Here is a 10,475-nt window from a genome sequence, read left to right as displayed (position 1 = left end):
TGTTTATATTAAGGGACATCCTTGATACTGTTGTAGCTGTCCTGACACTGGTGATCTACAGAGCCATTTGGTGCTGGACGTGCTCATCTGACCTTGCTCCTTCTCTGGTTGTGCATGTGTTCTTCTCCTGTCACCCCACAATAAGCTCCTGGGGCAGGTCCTGTGTCCCCTCTGCTGATGGTGTCCTCACAATTTCTTACCTGGAGCTGAGCACCTTGTAGGTGCCCAGTGTTTTCTGATTTGTTGATTTGTTTATGAGCAGAGAAATGTTTGGGTCCATGCCAAATTGTAATGGGATAGTAATTAGCTTCTGGAAGAGATTCTGATTGTCTCAGGCCCATCAGTCCCTGGGAAGTCTTTTGGCTTGAGTAGCTGGGTGAACACTGGGGCTTTGATTACAAATGAGAGACTGGAGGAACAACAGGCTCGGTGACAGAGGAAGAGACAATTAGAAGTTTTGGTTTAGAAATGTGTGAAAGAGTGATCACTGTTAGCTGTCTTAGGGGAGAGGTCAAGTGGGTTATTATATATAAGCCAAAAGCTTAGAAGACTGGCTTGGGCTGGAGGAAGGAATTGGAACTCTGTGGTTGGAAGGCAATTTGCTTTTCAATATTCAGTTGCTAATTTTCTTACTAATAAGGATTCCACTCAGATAATAATTTGCATCCCTCAGGCTCTCCTGCAGTTAGGTGTGACTGTGTTTCATTATGAAATGAAACATAATCACAGGGAATATTCATGGAAACAGAGCCGGCTTCTTATGTTTCACCTTCCTCCATCCTGGTGTTTGGAATGTGGCTGTGATGACCAGGTGCTTTGGCAATATTCTTGTATCAGGAGGATGCGAACTGTTGGGGATAAAAAGTGCATTTTGTCTTTACCCATTGCAAGGGTCATGGCTGACATCCCTGTAACAAAAGACAGATTAGCAAGAGAAAAGCGTAGCAAATTTATTTATCTAAAGTTTTAAGTGACACAAGAACCTTCAGGAATGAAGATGCAAAGACCCAGGGAAAGCTGAGTAATTTTATAATAAGTCTGATGAAAGAGGTGCATAGCTGTGGAGAAATATGATTGGACCAAAAAAAAAAAAAAGCATAATCTGTCCGACCTACCCTCTGCGGGAAGACTGAGCTCGTTCGGAAAAAACCGGACCGCAGGCTAGAGGAAATTCCTTAAGTTCAGGCTTTATTGAGAGGAAAGAGCCTCCGGGCGGACCAGCCGGGACGAAAAGGAAAAATGGCCGCGCCGCTCAGAGGGGCAGGGTTGTTTTATAGGGGGCTGAAGGGCTGGGGGGTGGGGAAGCCAAAAGCCGAGGTGGTGGGCAACTGTTGGTCAGTTTGAACTGCTGGGCGGGAAGCTGGGCGGCGGGAGGGCTAGGGCCGGTATGTAAAGTGAGAGATAAGGGAGCCTCTTTGTGGGGGAGGGAAAGAGAGAGAGATTTTGCGGTAGGGGCAGAGTTTTCCAAACATTCCCGACTCCTTAAAGAAAAGAAAAAGAGGGGGTCAGGGGCGTCGGTTGTCTCTCTGGCTACTTCCTGCTGACAAGGGTCGACGGGGGGTTCTGAAGAGGTTTCTTTTCCTAAGGAGCCTGGAGGTTTGGGGAGAGGTCTGTTTCTTGCACTCGTTCAGGGTGGGGTTGGAGCAGCATCTGGTGGATGGTGACTCCAGTCAGTTCTTGAAAGAGCCGCTGTAGGAACTGGAGAAAGCAAGGAGCAATAAGTAAGATTAGGCAAACGGCTATTAGGGGCCCAAGCAATGGTGACAAGAGGGTATACATAGAGGAAGACCACCACGCTGTGGCTTCAGCCGAGAACTTCTGACTCTACAGGTTAGTTTTGAGTTTCTGGAGGCTCTCGATTCGGGTTTCTACTAGGCCGGATTCATTGATGTAGTAACAGCACTCTTCTTGTAGGAAGATACAGGTCCCTCCTCGTTCAGCAGTGAGCAGGTCCAGGGCTCTTCGGTTCTGCAAGGCAACTTGGGCAACTGAGGTGATCTGTCATTGGAGTGATGCTAAAGACTCAGTAGAGTCATTAATAGCCGCTTGGAGTTGTGAGGTCAGTCGGGCTATGGCCAGGTGAGAGTGGACTAGTGCCCCTCCTCCTAATCCTGCTGCAAGTGCTGAACCAGCAAGGGAGACTCCAACGGCAATGGGTAGGAAGGCAGCTCATCGGGTGCAGCGATGGGGAGTTTGCAGCATCTGGAATTCGGCTGGGGAATATATAGTGAGTCAAGGGACTAGGGTTACCGGGAGGCATAAAAGAGATGAGGAAAGGCCAATGTAGAGAGTTTTTGTTAAGGTCTTGTTACACCCGAAAAACGTTCCTCGTGGGGTTGTTACATTAGTGGTTACCCGTATAGTTCTGTTACAGCTAGGGACGTTTCGGCCTAGGGAATGTGGGGTTTGGTAGGGGATACTTGGGGTCCCATCGATTCCCATGACCAAGACCTGGGAAGGGGTGAGATGGCCAGAATAAGAAGGAAGAGCGGAGTAGGTAGCCCCCATGTCTTGTGACCCTAGGCTCGGCAAGGGTAACCGGAGTCGGAAAGCCAGGGCCCCGCTAGTCATCTAGCAGCCCTAGTAGACTGGGGAACGGAGCTCCCTCGGAGGTCGGCTCCTGGCAAGCAGGCTCCTCCCTACTGAGGGTGACCGCCGGCTGCGTAACGCCAGTGTGTCTGTTTTGAGGAACCGGCACCCTGGGGAAGCTGGGGCAGTCTGACTTCCAGTGTCCCGGGAGCCGACAGATAGGGCAAGGCTTAGTTGGTGGCCGTGGTTGTGGACAGGCTCGGGACCAGTGTCCTTCCTTTCCACATTTGAAACATGCCCCTGGAGGGGCATGGGTTTCGGCCTTGGGCTTCTGGTTCCCTGCTGGCCTTAGAGCGGCCACTAGGGCTTGGGTCTGGAGGGCAGCCTTCTGCTTCATGCGAGTTTGGCGGGCAGCCTCAGCCGCATCTTCCATGGCATTGAATACTTTAAAGGCCATTTTTACCAGGTTTTGGATGGGAGTCTCTGGCCCCTCTTCTGCTTTCTTTAGTTTCTTTCTTATGTCGGGTGCTGACTGGGAGATAAAATGGGAGGCTAATACAGTGGCCCCATTTTGGGAGGCTGGATCTAGTCGAGTGTACCGGACTAGGGCTTCTTATGTTTGAGTGAGGTATTGGAATTCTTTAATATATGTGGACGGGTTGGCTGAGAAGGATCCTAAACGTGTCTCAATTTGGGACAGGTCTTGGAGTGAGAAAGGAACATGGACCCTGATTAAACCTTCTGCACCTGCTACTTCTCGGAGTGGGGCCAGGATAGCTGGCTGGTGGGGGCGGGTGTGGGCCGCCACCGGAGAGGCAAGAGGAAGTGCAGCCTCTGAGGGAGGGGGCTCGGAGGGAGTAGAGGGAGAGCGAGGCATGGCCTCTGAGGTAGGAGGTGCAGAGGGAGTGGGGGAAGGGCGTGCCGTTGATGGCGAGTGGTTGCTGAGATTGGCAGGAGAGGACAGATGTTCAGGCAGATCCTCCGGTGAGGAGTAGGGAGGGGGAGAGGTAGTGGAGGAAGATTTACGGGGGGTTCGAGATAAGAGGATTTGGTAGGTGGAGCAGGAAGAACATAGGTTGGGGTGGGTACGGAGGTCCCAAAAAGCCTGGACGTAAGGAATTTCATTGTCCTTGCCCGCACGGCGACAAAAATCGTCGAGATCTCGGAGGGTGTTGAAATCAAAAATGCCAGTCGGGGGCCAATGTGACTGGTTACTGAGTTTGTATTGGGGCCAAGCCACCTGGGACAGGAAAATAAGCTTTTTCTTTCTGAGGGTTTGGGAATATCCCAATTTGGTAAAATTTCGCAGCAAGCACCCAAGGGGGGTGCTCAGAGGTATTTTGGACTCCGAATTTCCCATGGCAGGCGCAGCTACAGACTCTCCGGCGCGGATGGGCAGATACAACGAAAAGGCGTCCCCGTTCGTTGCAAATTCCCCGGAGTACAATTAAGTACGGAAAGGGAAGCGGTCAGAGGGGCGTCCCCCGTCTGGCGGCTGTCCCTCGGAAGGCTCCTGGAGCCGGAATGGAAGACTACCTTGGCTCGGCCGAGACTAGGCAAGGAGTCCGTGCGGAACGCCGGAGAGGGAGCAACTGCACCATGCCGTAGGAAGAGGAGACGGGAAGCGGGGGAAGGCAAAGCAAGAAAAACTTGGCTTACCTTAATCGGAACGTGGAGGTGGCAGGGCCAGTGTTGGGTAGGTCGGGGAGCGGGGCCGTGGCCGGGCCAACGGCCTCAGCTCCCGTCCCGGGTTTCCGGCACCATTTGTCCGACCTACCCTCTGCGGGAAGACTGAGCTCGTTCGGAAAAAACCGGACCGCAGGCTAGAGGAAATTCCTTAAGTTCAGGCTTTATTGAGAGGAAAGAGCCTCCGGGCGGACCAGCCGGGACGAAAAGGAAAAATGGCCGCGCCGCTCAGAGGGGCAGGGTTGTTTTATAGGGGGCTGAAGGGCTGGGGGGTGGGGAAGCCAAAAGCCGAGGTGGTGGGCAACTGTTGGTCAGTTTGAACTGCTGGGCGGGAAGCTGGGCGGCGGGAGGGCTAGGGCCGGTATGTAAAGTGAGAGATAAGGGAGCCTCTTTGTGGGGGAGGGAAAGAGAGAGAGATTTTGCGGTAGGGGCAGAGTTTTCCAAACATAATCTAATGGTAAAAAACTGGGTTAGCTTCACAAGGCCTGTTTGTTTAGACCTTTCCTGTGTCTTTGTATGACATTACTTGCCTCTGGGTGTTGGGCAAAACCCCTCTAGGGGAGGTACTTAAGAGAATTTCTTTATAACTATGCTTCAGGGGAGAAAGGCTGGAGAAGGGCAGAGTGACCTTGCTTCTGCAGTTTTCTCAATTGCCAATGTACCATATTTTGGGGTATTGTATTCTGAGCCTCAACAGGTTCAGATCTTAGAGATGGATAATGGAGAAAATCTATCTACTTGATAATTGTGTTACCTCTATACTGGGCTCAGATGCCTATATTTGGACTTCTTTCATATGGGAGATGTTTTAGTCTGTTCTCAGGCTGCTAGTAAAGACATATTTGAGACCAGGTAATTTATAGAGGAAAGAGTTTTAATTGATTTACAGTTCAGCATGACTGGGGAGGCAAACATGTCCTTCTTTACATGGCAGCAGCAAGGAGAAGTGCCGAGCAAAAGAGGGAAAAGCCCCTTATGAAACTATCAGATCTCATGAGAACTCACTATCACAAGAGCAGCAGCATAGGGAGTAACTGCCCCTATGATTCAATTACCTCTCACTGGGCCCCTCCCACAACAACTGGGGGTTATGGGAACTGCAATTCAAAATGAGATTTGGTGAGGCACAGGCAAAACGTATCAGGAGAAAAGTAAACTTTTATATTTATTTTCTATTTAAAATTTTACTTTCAAATTAACTTACCGCTATTCTGTTCTCCATCACTATAGCTTTGTCATTTTGAGAATGTCATAGAAATGGAATCATATGCTATGTAACTTTTGAGACTGGCTTCTTTCACTCAGCAAAATGCATGTAACATTCATGTGTATTGCTGTGTCAATCAATAGCCTACTCCTTTCAGTCCTGAGTAGTATTCCACTGTACGAATGTACAACAGTTTAGTTCTCCCTTCCAATGTTGAAGGACATTTGAATTGTTTACAGTTTTTGGTGATTATAAATAGAGCTGCTAGAGACATTCAAAGAATTTTGCCTGAATTTTCATTTTTATTTCTCTAGGTTAAGTACCTAGGAATGGGACTGTTGGTTCATATAGTAAGTGTGTGTTTCACTTTGTAAGAAACTGTCAAACTGTTTTCCAGAATGCTTATATTATTTTATACCCCAACCAGCAATGTATGAGAGAACGATTTCCTTTCCTCCTCGTCAGTTTTGATATTGTCAGATTTTCATTTTTTATTCATTTTAGTGAGTATGTATGTTTCCTCATCATGGTTTTAATGTACATTGCCCTGGTGGTTCATATTGAAGATTATTTTTTCATGTGCTTATTTGCCATCCATATATCTTTAGTGAAATGTCCGATTAGCTCTTTTGTCCACTTTCAAATTAGATTGTTTTCCTATTTTGAGTTTTGAGAATTTTTTTATATAGTCTAGATGCAAATCATTTGTTAGATACATGATTTGAAAATATTTTCCCCCAGTCTATGACTTGCCTTTCATTTTTGTAATAGTTTCTATCACAGATCAAAACCTTTACCTTGTTGTTGTTTATTTTATTATTTATTTATTCTGAGGCTGGAGTGCAGTGGCATGATCTTGGCTCACTGCAACCTCTGCCCCCTGGGTTCAAGTGACTCTTGTGCCTTACCTAACCAAGTAGCTGGGACTACAAGTATGCAGCACCACACTTGGCTAATTTTGGTATTTTTAGTGGAGGCAGCTTTTTGCCCTGTTTGCCAGGCTGGCCTTAAACTCCTGGTCTCAAGTGATCTGCCCGCCTCGCCTTTGGGATTACAGGCATAAGCCACCGCGCCTGTCCTGCAGAACAAATGTTTTCATATTTGATACAGTCCAATTTGTCAATTTATATTTTATGGATCATACTTTTGATTTTAACGTTTATTGTTTTTCTATTTATGGTTCTTGTGAGCAGATTAATGTCTATTTTTTCAGGCACTATTTTTCAAGTCTTTGTGACTCAGAGAAAATCTAATTTTGATTAGACATGTCACCAGCACAGATACAGTATTCAAAGAAATAGAATGGAGTGAGATTGTGACTCTGTTTGGGAAATGGGAAAACCTCAACAGTGGCTTATGTCTGTAGGTTTCATCTTGAGGTTTGCAAATGAGGTTTTCCTGTTTCCCAAACTAGTGCACTTTCCACCTGTAACTCATTGCTCTGTCAGAGAGTATCAGAATCAGTATCCAAAAGAGGTGCTAGCACCCTGCACTAGGTGAACTGTTCCAGGCTTGGTCTTTGCTTTTACATTATCATGTGACAAATGTTTATTGGGCACCTATTATATGCTAGGTACACCTATACATGTAATGTATTATGCTGTGCTGTATAACTCATCAAAGTCTTTTACATTCTAGAGTAGGGAGACGTCAGTAAACAAATAAATATTATAAGGTGTCCAAGAGTGGTGAGTTTGATGAAGATAGTGACTTTGGGTGATGCAACCACACATCTCTGGACTGGGTGGTTCAAGAATGGCCTCTCTGAGCAGGTGTTTTCCTCTCTACAGCACTGCCACCCCCTCCAAGTCCTACACTCAGGACTGGCTCTGTAAGAGTAAACCAGTGATGTCGCAGGGCCCTAAGCTCACAAAGGCCTCATCCTTGGAGAAGAGAGCCCTGTTTTGCTTAATGCTTTGTTGTAACTGTCTTGAAATTCTTTCTTTTTGACTAAGCGACCCCACATTTTCATTTTGTGGGAAAGTAGGGAGCATGTCTTGTTTAAACAGTTGTCCGGACAGAAAAACAAGCAAAACCAGCAACATCTTTATATACCTTTGTCAATCTTGGTGGACAAAAATAGATGCTTAAGAGGCATTCCCCTCTTCAAAAATTCACTAGACTAAGAGTACATGCCGGGCTGTTAGATGGATGCCGTGTCTACCATTCTTTACTACCCTTCTCATTGTCTCTACAAATCTCTTTTGCTTGGTTAGACCTTACGTAACAGAATTGCAAACCTCTAATTCATAAATGCTACAAGTGTTTGTTGTTGGTGGCAAAGATGAATTCCGTCACCAGGAGGACATTCAAAGAAGGCTGTATCCAGCAGAGTGCCGGTCATTTGACATACAGTCATGCAGTACGTAGCATTGTTTTGGTCAACAATAATCTGAATGTATGACAGTGGTCCCGTAAGATGATCATACCCTCTTTTAACTGTACCTTTTCTATGTTTAGATACATTTAGATACACACAACATTTAGCATTGTGTTATGATTGCCTACAGTATTCAATATAGTTGTGTGTTGCACAGGTTTGTGGCCTAAAAGCAATGGCTATGCTGTATAGTCTAGGTGAGTAACCGCGATATCTACCATCTAGGTTTGTGTAAGTACACTCCATGGTATTTGCACAATGATAAAACGCCTGAGGATGCATATTTCGGAATGTATACCCATTGTCAACTGATACAGAACTGTATTTATTTGCATTTTATCCTTACAAGAGCTCATTTTAGAGATGTGGGAACTACAGCTCAGAGAAGCTAAGTTAATTTTTTTTTTTTTTTTAATAAACATACAGCTAGTCTAGTAAGGGAGGAAAATTCTTGTCTGCCTTAAGTACCCAGCAGCGTATTCCAATATTGCTGGTTTGAATTTCTGATTTTCTCTATTGAAGAGGCTTGGGCATTTTGTATATCTTTAACTGTCTTTTGGATATCACAAGCAATAGTTTCTGAGAAAGCTAATATTCTCTTCCGTATTGAAACTCTGAATATCCTTGCTGTATTGCTAAGTGTAACTGTAGGATCAAGAGTTGACCGTCTCTGCGTGGAATATCCAAAGCGGTGCTATCACCCCTTCCAGTGATGAAGAGCCATGTGAAGAAAGCTATTCATGAAGCCAGGAGTCTCTTTCTGTGCATGGAAAAGAAGCTTTGTGGATTCTTCTGTTTTGGCTCATAACTGCTCTGGAAGAAGGTGGAATCAGGCAGAACTGATGCAGGCCTAGGACTTCCGGGAAGCGGAAGCAGCAGCGTTGGCCCACGCAGCCTGGGCCGCTCCGCCCTGCCCTTCACCCAGATTCCTCCCTGCTCCCTGGGCGCTTTTGGAAACTGGCTTCCGGAGCCTGACACATGTTCCTTTGTCTGGCCCCAGCTGTTAGAATCTGTCTTCATTCATTAAGCAGGAAGGGAGTTCTCAGAACTGCTTCTGCAGTCTGATGTCATGGAGCAGTCACACTCCACACTCAAACCTCAGCAACTTCAAATTAGAGATGTCAAAATAAGCGATGGCGACCTGACCGACGGCCCTCTAATCCTCGCAGGGTGCTGGATGCCTCCTTCCCCGATAATGATTGGCCCCAGGGACAATCTGCACTGTGGGTGTCATTATCATTTTACAGAAAAGGAAACTGAGGCTCAGGCTGTGAGGCAGCTCACAGCTCTACACTTAGAAAGGCAGGATCTGAGCCCAGGTCAGTGTGACTCCAAGGTTGTTTCTCAGAACACCACACTAACTGTCTTTCCTATCAACAGAGAGCTGCAGCCATCTTTCCTGCTCTTAAAAAAAAAAAAAAATCATAAAGGGGCTTGTCTTTTAGAAAATAACCATGCCATCTTTGGGGAGAACACAGGTTTCTGTCCCAAAGCCTGGCTCACCTCCCTGTCAGGAAGGGCCTCCACGCTCAGACTAGGGCTCAGGGTCTGCACCGTATTGTCACTGATAATTGTACAGACCCATTCATCAGCAGGAATCCTATTTCAAACAGCTCTCCGACTCGAACGGCACGAAAAGCGTGAACTAAGCACAGTTTAATTAATTCTGATCTCACAGACAGAGGCTGCCTGATCAGAGACGACGGTGCACAGACACGAGGCAGGAAAAATAGCTCCAGCCTCAGAAACAGGAGTGCATTCAAATGATCCCTTCATTCCATCAAGGCGGATAATTTGTTTTTTAGTAAATTCATAGGAGATGTTTGTTGGAACCGTTGCTGGCTCTCATCTTTCTGGGAAGGTGTACCTTTTAACCTAGAGAGCAGAAAAGCTTCTGATCTTGTTCCCTCTGACAGAAAGGAATGAGCCTCTTTGCTTTTAGTCTAATAATAGTATCTCCAATTCGTGTAGATTTTTATGGGAAATCTTAAACATCATAGAAAATCCATATTCACGGTCCAATCACAAAGTCACCTTGGAGGAAAAGAAGAGGGGAAGTAGCATTATTTGAATTTCAAGGAAATGAATATGTCAGGAGAGTTAGGCACACTTTATCTTTCTTCTACCAAGGAGCCCAGAGGCATCCATGTCCTGAGACAGTACCAGCTTCTCAGTGCCAAAGAGAAATGAGGGTGATACACAGAGATGGAGTCCCTGGGACCCAGAAGGGTGGGCTCTACCCAGAGCCAGCGGACTCTAGGAAATGGACAAGGTTCTGCTCCAAAGGACCTCAATGACACTTCACTACTGCTGCAGGGAGGAAGGTTGAGCCCATTTTATAGGGGGCGCTATCCAGACACAGCAAAGTTAGGCCATTGATACGGGGTCACACAACTACAGAGTGGCAGGGTCAGGGATGTCCCCACACTGCAGCTGGACCACCGGCTTTTGAGGCAACTCCTTCCCTCTCTCCAAGTCCCTGTTGCCCCACATGCAAAATGAGAAGGCAGGACTGTCCTGAACACGAGATACCTTTTATTAACATTGGTGTCTGTATCATGAAAGCAGTGATTCTCCTGGGAGTGAAACTCACATGTTTGATACCTTGGTCAAGGGAAAGGAGGGAGGACAGAAGAGGGAGGATCAGAGTTCAATTTTCACTCCATCCCGTCA

At 46.6% G+C, this 10,475-nt stretch overlaps 1 long non-coding RNA gene across 1 annotated transcript; it reads right to left on the bottom strand.

The window, feature by feature from the left end:
* Positions 1-1,167: 1,167 nt before the first annotated feature.
* On the bottom strand, positions 1,168-4,438 carry LOC144579183 (uncharacterized). The gene is made up of 2 exons (XR_013526153.1): positions 4,189-4,438; positions 1,168-2,213 (listed from the first exon to the last, which is right to left on the bottom strand). It is a non-coding gene; the product is annotated as an uncharacterized LOC144579183 (long non-coding RNA).
* Between the last annotated feature and the right edge of the window lie 6,037 nt (positions 4,439-10,475).

This window comes from Callithrix jacchus, chromosome 14 (assembly GCF_049354715.1).
Source record: "Callithrix jacchus isolate 240 chromosome 14, calJac240_pri, whole genome shotgun sequence".
Lineage (NCBI taxonomy): Eukaryota > Metazoa > Chordata > Mammalia > Primates > Cebidae > Callithrix > Callithrix jacchus.
Note: the sequence above shows the minus strand (reverse complement) of the source record. Positions and strands in the feature narration are given on the sequence as shown.